General features: G+C 40.0%; 1 protein-coding gene across 2 annotated transcripts in view; it reads left to right on the top strand.

Moving 5' to 3' along the window:
• The window catches only part of pex14 (peroxisomal biogenesis factor 14), a 335,420-nt gene that overhangs the window by 214,122 nt on the left and 93,608 nt on the right, over window positions 1–27,690 (top strand). The window lies entirely within an intron of this gene.

The raw sequence follows: 27,690 nt of genomic DNA, 5'->3' as shown, positions 1-27,690 counted from the left end.
AATAGCATTCAATGTGTTAAGGCATCTGTCCTAAGCCATCTGTTTCAGTACTATGAAATACTGCTGTCCTGAAGCAGGATGTCCTTGAGATCTGTTGTGTTTTCAGTATTAACTTACTTTCTTATTTGTATGTTGAGGTTGAATGAATGTTTAATTACTTTGGATGGAAGTTAATTCTGGAGCAGAGTTCAACTACATTCAAAGATCTTTGTAATGCCTTTGCTTTTGAAATCTGCATACTATATTACATGTTTAACTGGACACTTTTATCCACCTGAGTTTAATAATTTATTCATGGTATTGGCATTGAAATTGAATTGGAATGTTTTACCGCTCATAAGTATCCTTTACTCATTGCCTTTAGCAACAGAGGATCTATTCAGAATAATACTTCAAGTTAAAATGATAGAGGAAAAATAGCCTAACTTGGTTTTGAAAAATCAGACAATGATGCCCTTGAGCAGTTTCCCCCTCCCGTGATTGCTGTTTATATGTCGACTTTCATTAAAAAGTAAATAACACTCTAGTTAAGCAATCAACCTATATATATATATATATACTCAGTGGCCACATTATTAGGTACAGGAGAGGAACCCACTGTGATCTTCTGCTGCTTGTAGCTCATCCACTTCAAGATTCATGTTGTGCATTCAAAAGTGCTGTTCTGCGCGCCACTGTTGTAATGCATGATTTTCTTAGTTGTCTTCCTGTCAGCTTGAATCAGTCTGGCCATTCCCCTCTGATATCTCACGTTAACATGGCATTTTCACCCAAGAATTGCTGCTCACGGGATTTTTTTTTTGTACCACTCTCTGTAAACTCTGTGGTGCGTGCAAATCCCAGGAGATCAGCCGTTTCTGAGATACTCAAACCACCCCATCTGGCATCAACAATCATTCCATAGTCAAAGTCATTTAGGTCACTTTTCTTCCCCATTCTGATGTTTTGTGTGAACAACAGTGGAACCTTTTGACCATGTCTTCATGATTTTATTGTATTTGGTTGCTGCTGCATGATTTGTTGTTTATATATTTGCATTAATAGGCAGGTGTACCTAATGAAATGGCCACCGGGTGCATGACTGATAATTGTCATTGCCTGGAGACTGTGATCTTTTTAATCTGATCAGTTGAAAGGCTGAAGTTGGGGCACACAAGGCTAAATATTGCTGATACTTTGAAATGTATCTTTGGACTTGGCATGCAAATTCAATTTTAAACAAATTATTTGATCCTGTTTGGTGGTGAATGGAAAATCAGACTGCACACTGGTCAGAAACAGCTCTAAGCCCTATGGTACCATGATACAGCTTGGAACAGTCTGGAGCTCCTGAACTCAGTACCAGTGTCATCTGTAAGGAGATCCAGTGGACGTTCTCCTCATGATTGCATGCATTTCCTCCTGCTTCTCCAGTTTCCTCCCACATTCCAAAGAAGTACCGGTAATTAGGTTCATTGGTCATCGTCAAGTTCCCCTGTGATTCGGCTAGTGTTAAATGGTTTGCTGGGCAGTATGGCTTGTTGGGCCCAGAAGGGCCTGTTCCGCGTTGCATCTCTAAATAAGTAAATACTTCTAAATTCTTTCCAAAGGCAAAAAATCCTATCTGTATGCTATATAATCCTTGGAATTTTAAACTTTAAACTTTGAACCAAGAAAATCTTATCAAGTACAAGCCAATATATTGCCAGTTCCTCAGTAGACAAAAAAATTGCCTTGCTCAAATTTGTGTTTCGTTAACTATTCTACTCGGAAATAATGTTCCAAAATTAATTAATCTCAACTTTTTTAAACTTTACATGTGTAGTAGGTACACATCCGCTTTCAAAGATGGTGTGGCAATATATGGTGATGTTTTTGCGAACAGCTCACTTTGAACTCTTAATTTTTTGGTATATTCTTGCAGTGTCCTTTAATCTTTAGTAATCTTATCCCTTTTAATTTTTAAATAATTCTTGTTTTCGTTGATGGTTGGAGGACGTTTAGCTCATGGGAATATCTGGAACCAGGGCTTAATTTTAGAAATGGGGTCACTCATTTAAGAGGAATTTCTGCTCTGCTGTTAGGACTCCTGACTGGATTTCTCTGCCCCAGAGAGCAGTGTAGGTTAACTTAAGACGGGGATTGGCATATTTGAACTTCAGATACGAAGTCACGTCAGGAGCAGCCCTGATCTTATTGAATGTTGGGACAGGCTTGATCTTGCCCTGCTGGTTCCTGTGTTCCTTCTCTGTGGGACCACAGTGTATGTAAGACATTTATACAGTGCATTCTGGATAAGGAATAATCATTGGTTTATAGAGTATTGTCGTTAACAGCAATGTATTTACTACATATTACTAGCGATCAATTTGCTTTTTTAACTGCCTTGCCAGTTAGCCTAGATATTGACAGTAATATATTTCCACAGCCAGGGTCCTCTCTGAATCTCACTGTTAATTCCATTCACTCGTACTTCTACCGCACATTTTTCCCTTCAGTGTTCAGTACTTTACATTCATTATTGAATCTCATTAGCTATTTGTCTGACCATTTGCATAACCTAAAAGCTTCTTCAAATGATTAACTGTATTCTCCGCTCTGCTGCTCTTTCTATTTTAGTGTCTTCTACAAATTTGACAAGCTTAAAATTGATTTTGGCATCGTTTGTTTGTGGAGATTTGAAACAGTGGGGATCCAGGCACCTCCAGTGCTGTGCTGCCCCCACCCCTCCTCCCACAAACTGACATTTAAATATTCACTGGCACTTAAATCTTATCAATTTCCGATTTCATTCCGTTTGAATCGGAGGAAGTGGTTCCCAGGACTGGGGGCATGTCCTATGAGGAGAAACGCAGCAGACTAAGTCTGCTCTCAGTGGCCACTTTATCAGGTACACATGTACACCTTCTCATTAATGCAAATATATTATTAGCCAATCACATGGCAGCAAAGCATGTAGACCTGGTCAAGAGGTTCAGTTATTCTTCAGACCAAACATCAGAATGAGAAAGAAATGTGATCTAAATGATTGAGACCGTGGAATAATTGTGGTTTGAGTATCTCAGAAACAGCTGATCTCCTGGGAATTTCACATACAACAGTGTCTAAAGTTTATAGAGAATGGTGCGAAAAACAAAAAAAAGCATCCAATGAGTGGCAGCTCTGTGAGTGAAAACAACTTGTTAATAGGAGAATGGCCAGACTGGTTCAAGCTGACAGGAAGGTGACAGTAACTCCAATAACCACACATTACAGTACTGGTGTGCAGAAGAGTGTCTCCGAATGCAGAACACATTGAACCTTGAAGCAGATGGGCTACAACAGCAGGTGATCATACCGGGTTCCACTCCTGTATCTAATAAAGTGGCTCCTGAGTGTATATTCTCTCTCCCTGAAGCGTAGGAGAATGAGAAGAGTTTTCATCAAGCCATACAAAAGTTCGATAGGGAGGATACAAGGATAACCTGGGAAATTGAACTGTAGATCAGTCTCGAAATAAGTGATTAGCCATTTGGGAGTGAGGTGAAGAGTTTGTATATACTCCTGAGAGCTCCAAATGCTCCGGTCTCTCCCTGATTCCAAAGCCTTAGGGTTAGTAGGCACTGGGCATACCATTTTGACACTGAAAGCATAGTGACGCTTGGAGGCTGCATAGCACAATTCTCACCCACTTGATTTGATGCAATGGTGCATCTCACTGTATGTTTCAATGTACTTGTGACAAATAAAGCTGATCTTTATCTTTAGAACAAATTTCTTAACCTAAGGGTAGGGAATCTATGGAATTTTTGATCCAGTAATCTGTAGAGAGTCTGTCATTGAGTATATCTGAGACAGAAATAGAAAGATATTTTGGAACTGAGTAACGTGGGTTCATACACATTATGTAATGTGGGGGTGCCATACAGGAAGATAACACCAAGGTAAAATTACTCCAAAATCTTATTGAATAACAGGGGAGTCAACAAGGGGCTGACTGGTAGAGTCTTAATTTTCCTTGCTTGTTTATTTAGTGTTATGCCGCATTTCTTTCTTTACAAAGTGACCATGTTTCCAAATGTACCTCATTGGGACAATCTGAATAATATATTTTTTAAGGATATCCAGTTTCTTTCAGTTTTTTTGTCAGCATTTTTTCGTTCAGCTTTCCTCAGTTTAAGATGGGTATGTGATGTGACTACACCAATGAAGGAAGTTTGGGCTATGAAACACCTTGTGAAACATTATCTCATTGAACCATGTAAGATTATGAAAGGATAGATTGATATTATGAGGATATTTCCCCTGGTGAAAGAGTCTAGACTTGGTGGGTGGAAGCACAATCTCAAAATAAGACACCAATGTCTAGGAATGGAAAAGTCTATAGCAAGTGATGGATGCAGCCCAGTCCATTGAGCACATCTACAAGGAGCACTGTCATAAGAAATCAAGCACCCCCACCATCCAGACATGCTCTCTTCTCACTACTACCTTTGGGCAAGAGGTGCAGGAGCCTTATTCCCACACTAGAAATAGTTATTACCCCTCTATCATCAGATCCTGAGCTGGCTTAGATAACTTCACCATAACACTGAACTGATTCCACAACCTAAAAACTCACTTTCAAGTACTCTTCACAACTCATGTTCTCGGTATTATTTATTCTTTTATTACACGATTTGTTTTCTTTTATGCATTAGTTGATGTCAGTCTTTATTTATGTATAGCTTTTTCATTAACTCTATTTATTTTTCTGCAAATTCTGCAAGAAAATTAATCTCGGTAGTGTATACGCACTTTGATATTAAATTTTACTTCAACTTTGAAGAGAGGAATAATTTCCTTATTTTCCTGTAAATTCCTGTTAGAAAATGATTCTCAGGGTAGTATATGGTAATGTATACACACTTCGATAATAAATTTACTTTGACTTCGAGAAGAGGAAGAGTTTCTTCTCTGAGATGGGTGAATCTTCAGAATTTTTTACACTGTAGGAGAACAGTTTTTGGAAATGGAACTTGGAAAATAGAATGAAAGTCAAAGATCAGATTGTCTATAATTTTCTTGGTGGTGGAATAGGTTTAATAGACTTTGTGGCTAGTTCCTGATTCTTGTGTGATAATATGGAAGTTCAGTATAACCATTTATGACTTCTGTATAACCATCTATTTATGTTAAAAGTGCCTCTGTTTTAGATAAATTAGGCAGTCAGTTTTGCAATCAGCAAACAAATGAGATTAAAAGAAATGTGATTTTATCTTTTTTTGTCATGGTAAGTGAGGATAAAATGTTAGTTAAGACAAACTGGACTATGAATGATACACAGACACCAGGAACTGGTCACTTACCACTCTGGCCTGCCCTGCCATTCAATAAGACCCTGGCTGGTCCAGCCTTGCCCCCAACACAACTTGATGCAAAACAAATTTCACAACATATGCCAGTGATACGAAATAAGACTCTGACTTTCCTCAAGCCACTGGCTCCACTTGCAGATCGACAGTCTGCCAGCGTTTGCCTTCAAAGTGTTGAATCTCTCTGTTCCCCACCATCGCAGATGAGCCTTACCAAGAGAATCAGCGCCTCCTGCCCACTCCCCACTTTCAGTGTAACTTAATATCATATCTGAATTACAATGCCTCAAACTCACTTTGTAACCTTAGAGGAGAATTTTGAATTCACAGCCACAGACCCTGAGACAAGATTGCTGTCAGTTGAACCAAAATGTTATTATAGTTCAACTGGGGATTTGGAGTTTGGAGTTCATTTCCAATGCCATCTGTAAGGAGGTGTGTTCTTTTCGTGACCATGTGGCTGCTTTGGTTTCCTCCCACAGTCCAAAGACATAACGATTGGTAGGTTAATAAGTCATTGTAAGTTGTTCTGTGATTAAGCCTGATTTGTAACAATTGTTTAACCCCCCCCCCCTCCCCACCCCAGCTATGACAATCTTAAGGAATTGTTCTGCGATTAGACTGGTGATATATAGGTAGGTTGCTGGATCATGCAACTTGTTGGGCCAAAATGACCTGTTCTGCCCTGCAATTCCAAATAAAATAAATAATATTAATTTGTTGATTTGTAACAATTGTTTGATCTAGGTAGACACACAGTTCTGTACCAGTCAAAGCTTGTCTGCAGCTGTGACATTTTACTAGAGGTATATCATCATTGGTCAAAATATTTTTGTTAAAAAATGCCAAGCTGTTTCTAATTCATTAAATAATGAATTCTTTGTTTCAGCAGATATCTATTAAATTGGTTCATTATCTGCAATTACTAACTGTCATCCATCCAGCCTGAAATCTGACAGACAGAAAATAGCTTTTTTTAATTCTTGTCTGCAATTCTGTTTGAGTTTTACAGTTTTCAGACCCGGGTTTAATACCACTGGCATATGTCGTGAAATATGTTGTTTTGCAGTAGCAGTGCATTGCAATGCAGAATAAAAAAATGTATGAATTACAATAAGAAATAGATAAATATTAAATACATAGTGCAAAAAGAGTGAAAGAAGATAGAATTGTTTTATTTTTGAATGCTTTTAATAGCTATGCAAATATAACTTTCTTTTATTAATTTTATGACGGGTTAATAAACTCTGCTCACACCTGCGGAGTGGTTAATTCCAGCCCAGACTGATGGTATCTGTTAGGAAGCTTTCACTAGCATTAACCCTGTGGTCTGTGGCAGAAAATGTCTTGCTATTTGACCCAAACAGTTTCATTGAGAGGCCCATGAAATGCACTGCAAAAATTATCACTGCTGCATTGCTGGTATCCATTCAGCATCCACTTATGTTGCTAAACTGCTTCCATTATTATCAGATTTCTACCAGCTCTGGATACTTATTTAGAATTACAACACAGTAATTAGTGGGAAGTTAGAGAATTGGAAAGCTTTTGAAAACCAACAAAAGGTGACTAAAAAAAACACATAAGGAGTGAAAAGATGAAATATGAAAGAACGCCAGCCAAAAATACCAAAGAGGGTACCAAACGTTTCTTTTTCAGATATATAAAGAGTAAAAGAGGATGTTGGACCACTAGAAAATTATGCTGGAGAGGTAATAATGAGCGACAAAGAAATGGCAGAACTTACTAAGTATTTTGCATCAGTCTTTGCTGCGAAAAGTATGAGCAGTATGCAGAAATTCAAGAATGTCAGGTAGCTGAAGAGATTGAGGAGGTATTAGTAATAATCTTTCAAGAATCACTAGATTCTGGAATTGTTCCAGAGGACTGGAAATTGCAAATGCCTTTCCACTCTTTAAGAAGGGAGGGAAGAAGAAAGGAAATTATAGGCTAACAACACACACAAAATGCTGGTGGAACACAGCAGGTCAGGCAGCATCTATAGGGAGAAGCACTGTCGACGTTTCAGGCTGAGACCCTTCATCAGGATTATAGGCTAGTTAACCTGACTTCAGTGGTTGGGAAGATATTAGAGTCTATTATTAAGGATGAAGTTTCGGAGTACTTGGAGTTTCATGATAAAGCTGGTCGACATGAGCATGATTTCCTTAATGGGAAATCTTGCCTGATAAATTTGTTGGCATTCTACCAGGAATAGACAAAAGAGAGTCTGTGGATGTTGTTTACTTGATCTTTCAGAGGGCATTTAAGCAGCACATGAGGCTGCTTAAAAAGATAATAAGATTGCATGGTATTACAGGAAAGATACCATAGATAGAATATTGGTTGACTGGCAGGAGACAAAGAGTTGGAATAAAGAGGGTCTATTCAATGGTGTTCCGCAGGGGTCGGTATACGGACCATTTCTTTTCATCTTACATGTTAATCATTTGGGTAACAAAATTGACTTTGTGGCCAAGTTTGCAGATGCTACAAAGATAAGTGGAAGGGCAAGTAATGTTGAGGAAGTATGAAGTCTGCAGGAGAAAGCAGATTGGGAGAATGGGCAAAAAAGTGACAGGTAGAATATAGTGTAGGGAAGTGTATGGTCATGCAGTTTGGTAGAAGGAATTGGACTATTTACTAAATAGGGAGAAAATTTAAAAAATCCAAGGTGCAAAGTGACTTGAGAGTCCTCGTGCAGGATTCCCTAAAGGTTAACTTGCGGGTTCCGTCCGTGGTTAAGAAGGTTAATGCAATGTTAGTATTGATTTCAAGAAGACTAGAATATAAGAGCAAGATGAAATGCCAAGGCTTTATAGTGCATTGGTTAGACCGCACTTGGCATACTGTGAGTAGTTTTGGACCCCTTAAATAAGAAAAGATGTGCTGGAATTGGAGAAGGTCCGGAGAATTATTCTGGGAGTGTTTGATAGCTCTGGCCCTGTACTCCCTTCAGTTTAGTAAAATGAGGGAGGATCTCATTGAAATCAATTAGACAGAGTGGATGTGGAGATGATATTTCCTATAGTGGGTGAATCTAAGACCAGAGGGCACAGCCACAGAATAGAGGAACGGCTATTTACAACAGGGATGAGAAGGAATTTCTTTAGCCCCAGGGTAATGAATCTGTGAAATTCATTGCCATGGACATCTGTGGAGGCCAAGTCATTGAGTATATTTAAAGCAGAGGTTGATAGGTTCATGGTTAGTCAGGGTGTCAAAGGTTAGGGGGAGAAGGTTGGAGAATGAAGTTGAAAGGGTAATAAATCAACCATGATGACATAGTGGAGCAGACTTGTTGGGTCAAGTGGCCTAATTCTGTTCTTATATTTTATGATCTTATGGTAAGACACTTTTCTACGGATGTAACATAGAAACTTAGAAAACCTACAGCACACAAAGTTGTGCCAAACATGTCCCTACCTGAGAAATTACTAGGCTTACCTATAGCCCTCTATTTTTCTAAGCTCCATGTACCTATCCAAAAGTCTCTTAAAAGACCCTATTGTATCCGCCTCCACCACCGTTGCAGGCAGCCCATTCAACGCACTCACCACTCTAAGTAAAAAACTTACCCCTGAGTTCTCCTCTGTCCCTACTCCCCAGCACCTTAAACCTGTGTCCTCTTGTGGTAACCATTTCAGCCCTGGGAGAAAGCCTCTGACTATCCACATGCTGAATCCCTCTCATCATCTCATACACCTCAATCATGTCACCTCTCATCCTCCATCGCTCCAAGGAGAAAAGCCAGAGTTCACTCAACCTATTCTCGTAAGGCATGTTTTCCAATCCAGGCAACATCCTTGTAAATCTCCTCTGCACCCTTTCTATGGCTTCCACATCCTTCCTGTAGTGAAGCAACCAGGACCGAGCACAGTACTCCAAGTGGGGTCTGACCAGGGTCCTATATAGCTGCAACATTACCTCTCATCTCCTAAATTCAGTTCCACGATGGATGAAGGCTGTGCAGTAGAGATCATCCTAACAAGCTGCATCACTGCATGGTACAGAAATGGCACTGTAGTGGACAGGAAAACTCTACAATGGATAGTCAAGAATGCCCAATGCATCACTGGCAGCAGCCTACCTGCCATCAAGGATATATATCCGCCAAGACAACCAGGCTCAAAAACAGTTATTCTCACCAAGCAGCAAGACCGATCAGCAGCTCCACCCACTAACACACCCCTCCACACCCCCAACCATCACTACTTTATGATTTCTTGTCAGGCATACAATCAATCTATGTATATAAGCTATCTTATATATTTGTATTATTGTTTTCTTTATCTCATTGTGTTTTTTTGTGCTGCATCAGATCTGGAGTACAATTATTTTGTTGTTCTTTTCACTTGTGTACTGGAAATGACATCTTGATTCTTCTGGCCAATTGCTCCCATGTGACCAGTTAACCTACTAACCCACATGCCTTTGGAATATTGGCGAGAAGCTGGAGTACCCAGTGGAAAACCATGCAGTTACAGAAGAACGTAGAAACTTCAGCGGTGGGAATTGAAACTGAATTGCTGGTGCTGTAAAACGTTACATGAGCTGCTATGTAGGCGGAACAGTGATGAAAGGTATTTAAGCCAGATAAGTGTGAGGTAATACACTTAAGGAATTCAAATTCTGGTAAAACATAGAGAGTAAATGGAAAGGACTTTAGTAGCATGGAGATACGTAGAGATCACCACAAGGTGTTTCTGTACATCAATGTTCGTAAGGTCTCTGAAAGTGATGGCACAGGTGTATATCTACATTTGGTATTCTTGCCTTTATAGTTCAAGGCATTGAATGGAAGAGCTGAAACGTCATGTTGCAACTGCGTAAGACATTGATTAGACCGCATTTGGAGTATTGGGTATAGTTCTGGTCACCGCATTATAGAAAGGATGTGGTAGACATAGATACAGTGGTGTAGTAGTTATTGTAATTCCTTTACAGCAGTCACAGTTTGGGTTCGATTTCCACCTCTATCTGTAAGATGTTTGCACGTTCTACCTGTGACCTCAGGGTGCTCCGGTTTCCTCCCACATTCCAAAGATGTATGGGTGGGTGCCGGAAGTATGGCAACATTTGCCCCCAAAACAATGTTCGCTGATTTGATTTGGTACACGGCACATTTCACTGCATGTTTGGATGTAGATGTGACAAGTAAAGCTACTCTTCAGTCTTCAGCAGAGAATTGCTACATATTCCTTGGAATTTTTCATTGTAGTTATAAGAAGAGGTTGCATGGGTTGAGTTTATTCTCAATGGAATGTCAGAAGCTGTGGATGTTATAATATCATGAGGGGGATGGATTGGATAGATAGTCAAAGTCCTTTTCTCAGGCAGGATAGTCTAGAGAGCACAGGTTTAAGATGAGAGGGAGGGAAGAAATGTTCAAAGTAAAATTTATTATCAGAGTACATACATTTACCATATACGATGGTGAAATACATTCTTTTTCTGCAGGCATACTTAGCAAATCAGTAACTGTAAACAGGATTAATGGACAACAAATTGTACAAATGCAAATATAAATAAATAACAAGCATGAAATAACAAGATATAGAGTCATTAAAGTGAGACCATTGGTTGTGGAAACACCAGAAGTAGAGAGTGGAGCTATTCCCTTTTGTTCAAGAGCCTGATGGTTGACGGGTAATAATTGTCCTTGAACCTGGTGGTGTGAGTCCTGAAGCACTTTATACCTTCTACGTGATGGCAGTAGCGAGAAAAGAGCATGGCCTGGGTGGTGAGGATCTTTGATGACGGATGCTGATTTTCTATGGCAACATTTCATGTAGATGTGCTCAATGGTTTCTGAATGGTACGTTTCTCACTCTGAGGCTGGTGGTTTATCTGGAATGAGCTTCCAGAGGCAGATACAGTTGCAAAAAAGGCATTTCGGTAGGTGAGATAGGAACAGTGTATGGAGATGTGGGCCTAATGCAGGCAGGTGGGATTAATACTGATAGCATCATAGTCAACATGGAAGAGGTGGGCCAAAGGGCCTATTGCTGTGATATTAGCAGATAAGACATTTGAAAAGTCTGCAGAATCAGTTAGTGAGCAAAGTCAGCACTTCAAGATTCACTTGCATCAGTGCACGAGTGTAAAGGAGAACAAAATGATTGTTACTCCAGATCTGACATAGTATAAAAAAACACAATAAGTATGAACATAAAAATGATCCAATGAAACACACTGTACAAGTGACTATTCAGTGTGGCCATATATGCATAAGATATAGACTGATTGTACTGTACATAAAGTAATGCTAGGTAACTGTACATAAGGTAACTCTGACAGGAATGATAAAGCGACAAAGTGACTCTTGGTAAGAGGAACTCTTCTAGGTAGCAGCAGGGCACACAGAAGCACAGTAGGCCAATGACTGTGTCAGTGTATGTCGGTATAGGGTTTGGATCCATGTAGGTATGAGGTGTGGAGTGTAACTGTAAAGTGGCACTCCTTTGCAGTGCTATATTTAAGTGGTCCAAAATTTAATAGTTTGATCGGCATCCAGAAGAAGTAGTTGTAGACTTTATTGCAGACTTTAATGGACTCCTAAACACTCCTCATATGATGTAAGTTTGCAGGAGGTGTTGTGAGGGTGAGCTGATTGTGGAATCCAAGATGTGCATTCTCAAAGAAATCTGCTCAATGAGAAAAAAAAACAGATTTTAAGTAGGCTTTGGATATGTGCCCAGGCAGTGGTAAAAGGAACTGAGCAATTACAGGCATCGCAACATCACCCAGCGAAGGCTTGGAGTGTCGTCAGGTTGGCTGAAGCCCCACTTATCATCTGCAAAAGTGAAAGGAGATGTTATTGTGGTGGCGTAGGGTATTGAGCTAATGGATATGGACAAAGAGTCCATTTACCATAATTGAGGCATCAAAAAACATTGCTTCAAAGTTTTTTTAAAAAAACTGTAGCAAACTCAAGCAACCAAACAGTGTTCATCCTGTTGGATAGAATAGTGAAAGGCATACACCCAGTTGCCTCTTTATTAAGTATCACAAGCATAAGGAGGTCTGCAGATGCTGGAAATCCAAAGCAACAGACACAAAATGCTGGAGGAACTCGGCAGGTCAGGCAGCTTCTCTGGAAAAGAGTAAACAGTTAACATTTTGGGCTAAGACCCTTCACCAGGACACTTGATTTATAAGTAGGTTCCTTCTCCAGCCCTTTATCTTTCCGACCCACCTGGCTTCACCTACCTCCATCTTGACAACGGTTAACACCTCCAAGACTAATGACCCTCTCGTTACCTCTATGACTCATGTGATAGCTATTCCTTTAAACAACTCACAGAGATTTTAAGCTGGAAAACAACACACCATGGATTAGAACTGAACAACACACACAAAAATGCTGGAGGAACTCAGCAAGCCAGGCAGCATCTACGGAAAAAAGTACAGTCGATGTTTCAGGCCGAGACCCTTTGGCAGGACAGAGGAAGGGTCTCGGCCTGAAACGTCGACTGGACTTTTTTCCATAGATGCTGCCTGGCCTTTTCAGTTCCTCCAGCATTTTCTGTGCATTGTTTAGATTTTCAGCATCTGCAGATTTTCTCTTGTTTGTGATTAAAACTGAAGAAGCCTCTCGGATGAGTGGCAAAATGTCTTCTAGACAACACAGCAAGTCCAATTGTCTTGATTAATTACTGCTTGATATACAATGACTCGGATGACTGAGAACCTTCATAGATATATCACCTTCTAGGGATTTTCCTTCCCCTCCTCCCCTACCTTTTTATTTTGTCTTCTTTCCCTTTCCTCTTCAGTTCTGAAGAAGGGTCTTGACCTGAAACATCGACTGTTTATTCATTTCCATAGATGCTGCCTGAGCTGCTGAATTCCTCCAGCATTTTGAGTGTGTAACGTTGAGATATTGTGCTCTAGCTGTACAAGATGTTGATGAGGTTGCCTTTGGAATATTGTGTTCAATTTTTGTCACCCTGATATATGAAAGATGCCATTAAGCTGCAAAGAATGCAGAGGAGATTTATGACCGTCTTGCCAGGATTCAAGGCACTGAGTAATGGGGAGAGTTGAGGAGATTGGGACTTTTTCATTGGAATGTAGGAGGAAGAAAGGGATCTTATAAAGATTTGATAGGATCCTGAGCTTTTTCACCTAGAGAGTGGTCAATATATCTGAGCTGCCAGAGGTCATGGATGAATCAGGTACAATAACAGCAAAGTGTTGTGATTATGAATAAAGTCACCAGGAGATACAGAAGCTGGTGGATATAGAAATCTTTATTCAGTAAAACAAGCAGACATCATACTGGGCACATTCTTAGATCCAAAATTACATGACATTTTTAGATGCTAAAGATCAAAGGTAACAGCAGGGCAATTCTATAGTTACAATGCTTCCTTTGAATTACAAGAGGTGATTGATAAATTCATGGCCTAAGGTAGAAGGAGCCAATTTTAGAAAACCTAGCACATTTATTTTTCCTACATTTATACACTTAGTCCAGCGGTCATGGAGCATACGGATCCTTTCTTTGTAGAAGTCGGAACTTGGACCTCCAGAAGTGATCCATGGCAGGGGTGATTAATAAGTTTGTGGCCTAAGGTAGAAGGAGGTGAGTTATTAACTTCAAACTTTCTGCATTTTCAGTCAAAGAGTTGCTGCATGTGCATGTAACGAGAGCTGTATAACTCATTCTACCTTAGGCCACGAACTTGTCAATCAACCCTGCTATGGACCATCTGGAGATCCAAGATGCTCTCAATTCATGCACATGCCGTTCAACTCTGAGTGATAATGCAGAAAGTTTGAAGTTAATAACTATCACCTTCTGCCTTAGGCCACAGACTTATCAATCACCCCTGCTGTGGACCACTTCTACAAAGAAGGTTTCTGTATGCTCCACGACCACTGGACTAAGTGTGTACATGTAGGAGGGGACTGCGTTGAAAAATAAATGTGCTAGGTTTTCTAAAATTGATTCCTTCTACCTTAGGCCACAAACTTATCAATCACCCCCCCATACATATAATTTTCAAACACCTAGATCTGCACACCACCCTCCAGAAACCTAACCCATGTTCAGTTCAGAAGACCGGTTGCTGTTGAAATTAATATTTGTAATATACCATAACTCCTGACTACATCCTAACACTAGGTACTTGAGCAGATACTTGAATAGGAAAGACTTAGAGGGATATGGACCAAATGTGGCCAATAGGTCTAGTTTAGAATAGCATGGAGTATTTGCATTGAAGAGCCTATGTCCATGCTGTATAAGTCTGTGACTCTAAAGCACAGTTTTCACCTTAAGGCAATAGTGAGCTTCTCAGGTGAATATTCTGCGCAGTCTAACAATCAGATTAATGGTTTGGCACAGGCTAGAAGCCTGCTTCTGAGCTGTGGTGTTCTATAACCTCAGTAGGCAAACTCACAAGATAGAGTGAATTTGTTTATGGAAAAATGTTAGTTTTTGATATTGTTAACATTTTGATAACTGTTAACTGAATTTAATTAATATTGGAAAATTTAGTTAATTTTCCAATATTAACAGTTTGGAATTCGGCCTGCCCTGGTGTTGGAGCCCAGCTAAGAGAGAGATTGATGGATGGGAAAAGGATTTGATTTGTTTAGTTGTTTTTGCTTATTGTATGTTGGCCGCGTGTTGTTTTGCTGAACATTGTGGGCATACTTCGTTGACGCCAGAATGTGTGGCGACACTTGCTGTACATCCTCAGACTGTGGTGGGTGTTAATGCAAACTTTGCTTTTTACTGTATGTTTCAATGTACCTAGATAATTAAATCTAAATGTTTTGTACAAATTGATAAGAAGAGATGTGAAAACATTGGGGAACTAGAAACCTATGTTGTCTTCATATTATTAATGCCTTGTGCTTGATGAGTGAACAATAAAGATGGTACTCCCATGATGGTGTGTGGTTGTTGATTTCAAAATGAGGACCCTGATATTTACTTCATTTCTACTTGCTACACAGATCTATTGAAGGATGGCATTAAGATAAGATTTTAGATGTAGTGTACAGTATGAATTCCTGAAATTCTATTCATTTGGCCTACCTGAGGATTGGAGGCCCGGTCTTTGTGTGCGTAAGTGTGCAGGTGGAGGAATGAGTCCATCAGGATGGTGGTACAAGAGCCTGAAGGCACACACTCTAAGTTTTAGGAACAGCTTCTCTGCCATCAGATTTCTGAATGGTCCTTGAACACTACCTCACTATTTTGCTCTCTCTTTGTACTAGTTATTAATTATTTTTAATATTTCTTATTGTAACATAGCACTTTTTAAGTATTGTACTGTACTGATGCTGTAAAACTACAAATTTCACAACCTGCCAGTGATAGTGTTAGCCAACCTCTTGGTTCTTGTGAAGCCTAAACTCTCACACTTACCAATGCTAACGTAGAACTGGCAACTAGGAGGCATACAAGAGCAATGTAGAAATATCCAGAGAGGAGAGGATCAATACGTCTCTGTTGGAGGCAGGGAGGATGCATTGTGATTCTATTTAATTCAGCAGGTTGCTTTAAGCAAGATTTTAAATGGCTGATAGTGAAAAGTGTAAACGTCAGACAGGTAGTGATGTAGCAGATGTTAATATTTTTACTGCCCAATAGTAAGAGATTCCTCAGGCAGGAGGTGAAGTGACTGCTTCTGTTGCTACTTTTTTGGGAAAGGAAGTTTTTGTTATTTCAGTTACACTGCATGAAAGATGCAGTAAAGGATTCTATCCTGTAATTACTCCAGAAAAAAAAGAAAAGTTTGCATGAATTGAAAATAAAATTGATGAAGAGCTCTTGATTATTTGTGGCTATAATTTATTACACACTATTACTTTCTGGCATGTGATTATTTACAAGCTCTGTGCATAGCTTGTCGATAGATGTTATTCTGCTGAAAGAATGGGTTCTAATTTAGAAATGTCAAAATGCAGTTGTAAAATACTTGCGATTCAAAACCAATTTAATTTTTATCTTAATTGGTATAATTCATAAACTGAGTCATTATAACCAATCCCTGTGATTGCCACGGGTGGTCTTTTGCTGGGGGTGCCAATTTATTTGATTGGATGTAAATGTGCTATTATTTCTGAACTAATTTTCCCAATTTTGCCCAATATCTTATTGCAGTCAGTTTTAGCATTCATTTGAAGAGGACTAGACTATACAGAAAAGCAAGGATCTAATGCTGAGGCTTTATAAAGCCATTGGTCAGCCCACATCTGGAGTATTGTGAGTAACTTTTGACCCATATCTAAGAAAGGATGTTCTGCCATCCAAGAGGTTCCAGACGAGGTTTACAAGAATGATATCGGTAATGAAGGAGTTAATGTATGAGGAGCGTTTGATGGCTCTGAGCCTGTACTTGCTGGAGTTTAAAAGAATGAAGGGGGATCTTATTGAAACTAATTGAGTATTGAAAGGCTTACCTGGACTGAATGTAGAAAGGATGTTTATATTAGTGGGCGAGATAAGGACCAGAAGGCACAGCCTCGGAATGGAAGGGTGTTCCTTCAGAACAGAGATGAGGGGCATGATCTGTGAAATTCATTGCCACAGATGGCTGTGGAGGCCAAATCATTGATGACATTTAAGGCAGAGGTTGACAGGTTTTTGGTTAGTGAGGTTGTCACAGATTACAGGGAGAAAGCAGGAGAATAGGATTGAGAGTGAAAATAAATCAACCACAATCGAATAGCGGAGTCATTGATGGGCCAAATGACTTAATTCTACTCCCCGATCTTAAGATCTTATGGTCACGTAGGATGTGGGCTGTGCTTGCACAGACACCCACAGTGAGCCTGGTGTCAGCAGCAGCCTCACTGTAGTTGGAGTTTTGTTACACCTTCGCTGATTGGGCCATTCTGGCTGCCAATGAAAGGGAAGGCTACCTTTGTGTGATTTTCACTGGAAAGGAAGAAGATGGATTGTTTATTATTCTTAGCCAATAGCCTGAGGTCAGCCATGGCATTATTCTTTGTGGGCAGAATTATCTTTGGGCCCTCAGTTAGGAAGAAGTCTACACAATGAAGTGGGTTGTTGGCTTCATTTCAATTGCCTTCAGCAGAGAATATAACAAGAAAAAGGAGAAAAGAATGTTGTAGGATGTAAAATCCTTGGACCTGCCTGTGTGATCTGTTCTTTATATTCCACTTTCATGTGTATTCCTACCCTCACCTCCATTATCCATGATTCGCCTTTGGTTCAAAAATCTGTATTATCCTTGACTGAAAGGAATATTCATAGATACTAGAGAATTGCAAAAGTTCACAGTTCACTGTGAGAGAAATCCACATCAATCCCAATGTGGCTAGCCCCTTATCTTGAGATAATTTCACCTAGTTCTTGACCCACCCATGCAGGAAAAGATCCATACAGTATCTATCCTGGTCCAATCCATTTTGGATCTTGTATGTTTCAGCAACATTCTTCTCCCATCTTTCTAAATTTCAGAAAATATATCCCATTCTTCTCAATCTATCCTCTTAAGACAACCCCTGGTATCAATCTAGTAAATCATTGCTTCAGTGTCTTTAATTTATTTATTTAGCAATACAACATAAAGGACGCCCTTCTGGCCCTTCAAACTGCACCACCCCAGCAACCACTGATTAACCCGAACCTACTCACAGGATAATTTACAATGACCAATTAACCTACCCTGTATGTCTTTAGACCAGAGGACCCTGAGAAAATCCACACATTCCATGGAGACTCCTTGCAGAACAGTACCAGAATTGAACTCCAAACTCTGGAACGCCCCACATTAACTGTTACGCTACCATGGACCCCATTAAAGCCACTGTATCCTCATAGGGACCAGGTCTATCCCAAAGGCATTGTACAACTCTGTGAAAGCTTTTTGTGCCATCCCTTACTTATACAAACCTGAGACGAAATTGACAACCTTCCTATTCTTTCACCTGACGTTATTCGAGGGGAACTTGCCAGTCTCAGGGCAGAGGTCAGGAAATTTTCTTACCTGAACTTTCTAATAGCATTAAACATTAGATAAATCTTGCTCTTGTTTCTTCAAAACTTCTACCAGTTTGTTGTCTCATCTTGAATCTTTTAGGGGAGCATTTACTAATGTCTAAGCGGTTTGAGTTGGAAACAGTGACCAAGAAACCCTTAAGCTCCTAGCATTCAGTTTGCCTAGCACGCAAACTGGTCTAGTAATGATGCCATAGCCTTGGCCATCCACTCCATCCTGTTCCACCTCAAAAGCAATGCCTTACGCACCATTCAGCTCTGCACTTCATACAATCATCCATCAGTGTGTATGGTGTGTTAGCTGCCCTTGTTGGGACTCAGCACTCCCCTCTGTAACTGGATGTTGGACTTCTTGATGTAAAGAGACCAGTCATTCCAAGTTGGCCACAACATCACAAGCTCCATCACAGTGAGCAGACTCACAACTGCGCTGCCAGATCCAGCTCAAACTGCATCATCAAGTTTGCTGATGATACTAGTGAAGAGATGCCTCATGTTGGCCTCATCGGCAACAAAGATGAGTTGGCATACGGAAGAGGAGGTAGAGAGTTTTGTCAAATGGTGTAAGAACAATAACCTGAGTCTGAGCATAGACAAGACAAAAGAGATGACTGTGGACTCAGGAAGGTGCGGGTTGACCACTCTTCATTACATATAATGGCTCTTCATGGAGAGAGTGAAGAGCACAAAGTTCCTTGCTGTCTGCTGGAGCACCACCAAGAGTGGCCTGTTGAGATGTGTGATTTGTCTGAGACATGGTACTTACGTCCAAGGTTCTTCTGATGGATTGAAGGTGGGCTAATACTTCCAATTAACTTTGCAGACTGTGGTGGAAGAAGATTTGAAATGCCACATCTAATAAAAGTATAGAAGCGGGTACAGTATGCTTTAATTTTCCTCAAATGGTGATTAAAATGATATAGTTTAAGACAGAGGTAGATTTGAATGTATTAAAATTAGAGCAATTCAAATTTGCAACTAACTTATGTTGTCCAGATTTTTTATATTACTTTTGTAATTTATTAATTATTTCTTTTTTTTTTGTGGAAAAGACAGATCTCCAGCCTGGCCAGTCTGTGTTTCTGAGGAAGGTATTAGAAACATTCATTAGCATTCAGAGTTCTAGCTCCCAATATAGACAAACAGCAAACGAGGATCTCATGTTAAAGCAACTGTCTGAGTGATCTAAATTTGCCTTATAGATTAAATTTACTGACAAATGTTCTAATGAGACTTTCCAAGTAGAGAGAGGAGCAGGCTTGGGAGACAGAAAGCAGGAGTTTAAAGCAATGATGGAGGAGCAGCCGATACATAAATCTGTTGATTGGTATAATACTACAGCCAGCACAGTAGGGATACAGAGTATTGATAGTGTATCTGGATGGATTGTTTAGATTGTGAACTGCAAAAGATAATATCATCAAGCAGATGTTTCAATAGAATCCTACTTAGTTTTAGTCACCTGAAATAGAAGCAGCATCAGGAAACAGTGTGTTTGTTGATTAATACCGAGTGCAAATTCCTAGGTCAACATGAACCAACTCTGCAATGAAATATATCTTAAGATCAGATTCCTTCCTCTCCAGCCTTTACTTTTCCCACCTAAAACCTCCCAGCTTCTTACTTCATTCCCCCTCCCTTCCCCATCCACTTGGCTTCACCTATCACCTTCCAGCTTGTATTCCTTCCCCTCCCCCTACCCTCTTATTCTGGCTGTTTACCCCTGCCTTTCCAGTCCTGATGAAGGGTCTCTGCCCCAAAATATTGACTGTTCATTCAGTTCTATAGATGCTGACTGATTTGTTGAGCTCCTCCAGCATTTTGTGTGTATATGTGGGTGTGTGTTGCTTTGGATTTTCACCATCTGCAGAATCTGTTGGGTTTACGATGTGTGCAATATTTGTCTCAAACTAAGTCTAATTCAAATAATCCTAAGGATTGAAGGATCTAGATTTAGGCTGCTATCATTTAGTATCAAAATGATTACAGGCTAAAATTTTGTTACTACTTTGGAGTCCATGCTACTTTTGCCTTTGAGTATGTGAATTTATAACTTGGAGTTTTCAGAGTCTCAATGCAAGCTCTTTATGATTATGAATATTTATGATTTTTTGTAAGCTGCAGGTTCTAATCAAGAAAGTAGTTATATTATGATAATCATAAAACATAATTAACGTAATAGCCCACTGTTGGAGGATGCTTACCGTGCCGTGTTAACCCCTGGAGAACTTTCTACTGGAATAAAAAACACATACAATGGGGTTAAAATTCTCCAGTTGATCATCGAATGATGCAAATGAAGAAACACTCTGTTGTTTCACCCTTTTTCTCTAATTTCCTTTGCGTTACTAATTAGAAACCTACAGAAAATAATTTTGGCAGTTATAGGGTAGAAGCCGCTTAACTGAACACCTCCCATGGCGAGCAAAACACTCCAAACAGTTATTCTTAATAAGGAAGCCCCATTAAAAGTATACATGCCAGTTTTGATTGGCAGTAATGCATCCTGGAATTGTCCATGAACTGAAGTAATTATTCTATCAGTAACAGGTTTACTGTTGATGTAAGGGTAAATGCCACCTATTGAATCAATTGTATAGTGACAGTCCAGAAGATTATGCAAAATATAGTGTTATCAATCACATTGGTACTTTATCTACTTATAAAATTCGAATCAGTTTTCATTTCAAATGGTGGCACTTGGTTCACTACATGCAAATCAACTCGATTTTGTTGTAAACTCGTGGGTTTTGAAGTCGGTGTTTGATCTGTTAAAACAACAGACGTGCTCTAGGTTCTTTATCAAGAGGATCTTCCTATTGAAATCTGTGCAGAATTTCTACCTTTTTACCAACATGGTCATTTTCTAAATGTTTGTACTTCTAACAATTTTTGTTGGGTCTCATCGATGTAGGTGGGGAGCACCAGACGCAATAGATGACCCTGGCAGATTTGCAGGTGAAGTGTTGCCTCACCTGGAAAGACTGTTTGGGGCCCTGAAAGGAAGTGAGGGAGGTGGTGAACAGGCAGGTGCAGCACTTGGGGCATTGCAGGGATAAGTGCCTGGGAGTGGCAATGGGTGAATGGACAAGAAATCGTGGAGGGAGTGATCCCTGCGGAAAGTGGAGAGGGGAGAGGGGTAAAGATATGTTTAGAGGTAGAATTCCTGTGGAGATGGCAGAAGCTGTGGAGGATAATGTGTTGGATGCAGAGGCTGATGGGGTGGTAGGTAAGGACAAGAGGGACTCTCGCTACTACAATGGCAGGAAGACGGGTGAGCAGAGATGTACAGGAAATGGAGGAAATGCGGGTGAGGACAACATCAATAGTAGACGAATGGTTTCATGATGACCTGCTATAAAGTGAGAATAATTTGGACACTGTATTTTGCATGGTTATTAATACTTGAAGTACAAAAATATATTTAATCAGTATTGAGTTTAATGCTCAATGATATAGCATGTCGGCATCTTTATAATTGAATAACAAAAGCCTGGAATCCATCGGTACACCTTGGAAGTTCCATGCCCAAACCAAATAATACATCTCACAAGACCTCAACAAATTCTCTCTGCATTTGTATGCTGGAAACACAGGAATAGTTGGTCATTCTTTTGTACTTAAGCTGCTTGGATATTAATAAATGCTCCCCAAAAGAGTCAAGATGAGTTAATAAACCGGTAGAAATTTTGAAGAAAAGGGTGATGATTGCATCTGCATGCAGTATTAATATTGGATTTATCTAATATTTAATTCTCTTACAAAGTTCAAGGAAGCAAATTTCTTAATTAGCGCACACCCAATGCTGGAGGTCAGGCAGTATCTATGAAAAAGAGTGAACAGTTGATGTTTCAGGTTGAGACCCATCTTTAGGTCTGGGAAATTTCCTGACCTTTACTCTGAGCCTTCGCCGATTCCCCATGGGCGCCATGGTAGCATTAGCAATTAGTGTGACACTACTACAGCTCGAGGAGGTTCAGAGTTCAATTCCGGTGCTGTCAGAAAGGAGTTTGTAAATTCTCCCCATGAAGTGCACGGACTTGCCCTGGGTGCTTCTGTTTCCCCCCACAGTCCAAAGATGTACCCGTTAGTAAGTTAATTGGTCATTGTAAATAGTCCTGTGACTACGCTAGTACTAGAAAATTGACTGTGGCCCTTTGGGCTGGAAGAGCCTGTTGGGTGCTGTATCTCCAAATAAATAAATAAAATAATAGCAGGTGAAAGAAGAGGAGGAATGCCAATTTGATCAAGTTCTTTCCTCTTCCTTTCCAGTTCTGATGAAGGGTCTCAGCATGAGACATATACTCCATAAATGCTATCTGACCTGCTGAGTTTCTCCAGCACTTGTGTCTGTGTGTGTTGCTCAAGTTTTCCAGCATCCGTAGTTATGGATAACAAAAGGAATTTGCTTCTGACTGGATTGAGGTACAATGATACTGCTTCTCTTCGAGGAGATATTACTTCCTTGGAAAGAGGCCAGATTATGGGCACAAACCTTGCAGTGTAACAGTAGCCTGTAATAATTTGTTCTCTTTACAAACACTCCGTGGCCACTTTATTAGGTACACCCGTACACCTGCTTGTTAATACAAATATCTAATCAGCCAATCACGTGGCAGCAACTCAATGTAGAACAGCATGCAGACATGGTTAAGGGGTTCAGTTGTTGTTGAGACCAAACATCAGAGTGGGGAAGAAATGTGATCTAAGTGACTTTGACTGTAGAATGATTGCTGGTGTTGGATGGGGTGGTGAGTATCCCAGAAACTGCTGATCGCCTGGCTCTTCCACGCACAACAGTCAAGAGATTATAGAGCATGGTGTAGAAAAACAAATAAAACATCCAGTAAGCAGCTGTTCAGGGGGCGAAAATGAAAAAACCAAAGAGGAATTGAAAGACTGATTCAAGCTAACAGGAAGGTGACAGTAACCCAGGTAACCACATGTTATAACAGTGGTGTGCAGAGGAGTATCTCTGAATGCACAACACATCGAACCTTGTAGTGGTTAGTCTACAGCAACAGTAGAAAACCACCTCAGATTGAAAGCTGTATCTAATAAAGTGGCCACTGAGTATACGCATTTTAAATAAATATAATAATATTAAAAGAAATTAAAGTGCTTTTGTTAAATAGTGATCTACAAGCAGTATTGCTACCATCAGGAAGGAGTTACAGAAGCCTGAAGGCACACACTCAACGATTCAGGAACAGTTTCTTCCCCTTTGCCACCTGATTTCTGAATGGACATTGAACCCACAAACACTATACATCTACATTTTTTTTCTATTTTTGCACTACTTATTTAATTTAACTATTGAGTTCACTTTAATTTTTAATTTATTTAAAATTTGTATATTTCTTTTAGGAAACTTGTACATTATCATGACACAATAAGTTTTATTAATTTAAATAATTTAATTTCCATGTCAAAAAATAAACACTATTATATGTTCTATTTCGGCATTGTACACTGGATTTCATTAATGTTTTTATCTTTTTGATTAATTAAGTAAAATCAGTAAGAAAACATAAGTGGAAGCGGTTCTTCTTGTGCCCAGAAAGAAATTTATTACAAACTGTTAATCTCTCAGAATCAGATTTAATATCGCTGGCATATGTCATGAAATTTGTTGTCTTTGTAGCAACAGTACATAATAGAAAAAACATGAATTGGGGTAATTTTATTTTTTTATTTATATAAAAATGTTTTAAAATAGTTAAGTAAGTAGTGCAAAATAGAAATAAAAAAAAGTAGTGAGATAAAAACTTTATGGGAGGGCTTGAAGTATTCTTTTCTGGTATAATATACACTCATTGGCCACTTTAGGTAAATGCGGTATCTAAAAATTGGCCACTGAGTGTACTCGCAGATGACCAGCCACTGGATTTTCTTTTTGGAATGAGTTATATAAGTAACTAAAAAAGTAAAAAAGTTAATCTGTATCTCATAGAAATGTTAACTCGCTATATGATTGAATTGCTTAAACTAGTTCAAGAATTAATATTTAACAATGTGCATATCTATTTAGTCTTTGCATGTTTGAAATATTGCTCTTTGACTGTCAGTTGAGCAGTGGCTTGATGAAAATTAATATTTTTGAAAAAACATATACAGTACTGTGCTAAAGTCTTGGGCACATATATATAGCTAGGGAGCCTAAGAATTTTTCCACAGTACAGTAATAATTTTATGTATTGCATTGTGTTACTGCCACAAAAAAAACATATTTTGTGACATATGTGAGTGATGATAAACCTGATTCTGACATGGGTCTCTATTGTGGACTGAGAGTGGAAGGGGAAAGAGAAGGAAACACCAGAGAGACATTCTGAAATGATCGATAGCGGATTGTTTGGAACCAAATGACTTTGCCTGGTGTCTCAGGGCATCTGTAACAATGCCACCTCCCCACCCCAGGCACTCCTTCTCTGCCACCTGCCCCACACCTCTCTTACAACACTCCATCCTCACCATCTTCAAAATCCTTTGCTGCCACCAGAATTACAAACTCGCTCACCATTCCACATTGAGAAATACAGTACTGTACAAAAGTCTTAAGCACCCTAAGCTGCCTAGACCTTTGCACAGTACATAAATGGTTGCAACATGCAAGATGAATGGATCAGATATTCACAGAATTATGCAGCACAGGTACAGGCCCTTCAGCCCAACCTGTCCATGCCGACCTCGGTGACCACCCAGCTTGTCCCATTTCCCTAAGCCATGCTGCTCCATGTACCCATCCAGGTGCTTCCTAAATGACACCATTGTACGTGCTTCAATGACTTCCTCTGGCAGCCCGTTCCATATGCTCACCACCCTCTGTGTGGAAAAAATTGCCCCTTAGGTCCCTTTTAAATCATTCCCTCTCACTCTAAGCCCACGCCCCATAGTTTTGGACTCCCCTCTCCTGGGGAAAAGGTACTGTTACCATGCACCTTATCTATACTTCTCATAATTTTAAACACTTCTGTGAGGTCACTTCGACATAATGAATGATCTGTCTTGATGGCGTTCAAACAAAAGCTTTGGCTGTATCTTGGTACATGTTGCAATAATAAACCAAGTTTTAATTCTGCTCTAGTGTTTGCTGTCATCTGCATATCTCATTTAGTTAATTGCTCTGTGCCTTCGACATGCTAATCCTTTACAATACCTAACACAAAAATGCAAGTACAGGCAACTACCCCACTTTCTGGCTGTTTGGATATCAGAAATACCCAAATTTTGGTACAAGCGCCATGGTAGCGTAGTGGTTAGCGCAGCATTATTGCATTTCAGGACATTGGAATTCAAGGTTCATTCTCAGTGTCCACTGTAAGGAGTCTCTGTACAGCCTTCCTGTGGAATGTGTGGCTTTTCTCCGGGACCTCCAGTTTCCTCCCACGGTCCAAAGACGTACCAGGTAGGTCGATTGGTCATTGTAAATTGTTCTGTGATGAGGGTGGTGTTAAATTGGGGTTGTCAGAAGTTGCTGGGCAGTGCAGTTCAAAGAGCCAGAAGGGCTACTTCGCTCTGTATCTCTAATTGAAATAAATAAAAATAAAATAAAATTTGCCCAAATGGAATTCATAAATGACTACCCAAAAACTGATGGGAGTGAGACAAACAGTCCATGAGCAGGGTAGGTATGTTCCTTCAAGAGGTTGCTGGCATTTTGTTTGTCACCTTTCTGTATCGATACCTTGATGGCAGGTAGGCTGATGCCAGTGATGCGTTGGGCAGTTTTTAACTACCCATTGTCGAGCCCTCCTATTGCTACAGTGCTGTTTCTTTGATGTGGTGTATTGTCCCTTTAAAGTACTCTCTCATTCATTCTTTATTTGTTTATTTTACTTTTTGAGATAAAAAAGCAGACGAGGCCCTTCCAGCCCTTTGAGCCACGCTGCAGAGCATCTCACCGATTTAACCCTGGCCTAATGACAGGACAATGTACACTGACTAGTTAACCTACCAACTGGTACGTCTTTGGACTGTGGGAGGAAACCCATGCAGCCACGGGGAGGACGTACAAATTCTTTAAAAGTAGCGGTGGGAATTAAACCTGTCATTAGGACTGTAAAGCATTGTGCTAACCACTACGCTACAGTGCTGCCCCTTTTGTCCACTCTTGTGCACTTCCACTAAGTTACCATACTTTTACCCATTGCCCTCTGAACTCCTCCTACACCACTTTTCTCCCTGAACCCCACTCCTTGAAACCCATTCAAAATCAGAATTTATCTCTGACAACTGTATGTCAAGAAGTTTGTGGTTTTGTAGCAGCAGTATAGTGCAAAGCATAAAAATTACTATAAAATACAAAAGCACAAAAATAGTGCAAAGAATGAACTTTGACTGAAGAAAGTAGTGTTCATGGACCAGTCAGAAATCTGAGAGCTGAGAAGAGGTTTTTCTTAAACTATAGAGTCAGTCTATAGGCTCCTGTATCTCTTACCCAACAGTACTAATGCAAACAGGGCATGTCCTGGATAGTGAAGGTCTTTAATGATGCATGCTGCCTTCTTTCTGCACCACCTCTAGAAGATGTTTCCAATGGTTGGGGGGGGGTATGATAAGTTGTTCAGTGGATGGTGGTAACTTGTTCCTTCTTTATTATGAAGGTAGGTCATGGCCAAACTGAATATCTTAAAAATGTTGCTGATAATTCCTACGAAGTTATTTCAATTGATTTAATTTGTTATTAAAATGTGTGAAAATAGAACAAAATAAATTGGAGTAAGACAATATAGTGGGCTGAATGTGCTGCACTCTTCTATGCTCTAAGACATACGAAATGCTGGAAGATCTCAGCAGGTCAGGCAGCGTCTATGGAGGGGAACAAACAGTTGACGTTTCAGGCCAAGACCTTTGATCATCCTGGGTGAGTCCAGGACAAGAGGTCACAGTCTTAGAATTAGAGGGTACCCATTTAAAGCAGAGGTGAGGAGAAATTTTTTTAGCCAGAGGGTCGTGGATTTATGGAATTCGTTGCCACATACAGCTGTGGAGGCCCAATCATTGAAGGTTTTTAAGGAGGAGATTGACAGGTATCTGATTGGTCAGGGTATCAAGGGATATGGGAAAAAAGTGGGAAATTGGAACTAGACAGGAGAATAGTTTAGCTCACGGTGGAGTGGCAGAGCGGACTCGATGGGCCGAATGGCCTACTTCTGCTTTATCTTGTGATCAGGACTGGATGAGAAAAGGGAGGAAGTCATAATAAGAAGGTGGGGGAAGGAAAGGTAGTACAAGCTGGGAGATGATGGGTGAGACCAGGTGAGGGGGGTGGAGAGTGAGTCGGGGAGGTGAGGGGAAGTGGGAAGCTGGGAGGTGATGGGTGAAGAAGAAGGGATCTGATAGGAGAAGAGAGTGGACCATTAGATAAAGGGAAGGAGGAAGGGCACC

Source organism: Hypanus sabinus, chromosome 27, assembly GCF_030144855.1.
Source record: "Hypanus sabinus isolate sHypSab1 chromosome 27, sHypSab1.hap1, whole genome shotgun sequence".
In the NCBI taxonomy this organism is placed as follows: Eukaryota; Metazoa; Chordata; class Chondrichthyes; order Myliobatiformes; family Dasyatidae; genus Hypanus; species Hypanus sabinus.
The sequence above is the reverse complement of the archived record's forward strand: the minus strand, read 5'-3'. Positions and strand labels throughout refer to the sequence as shown.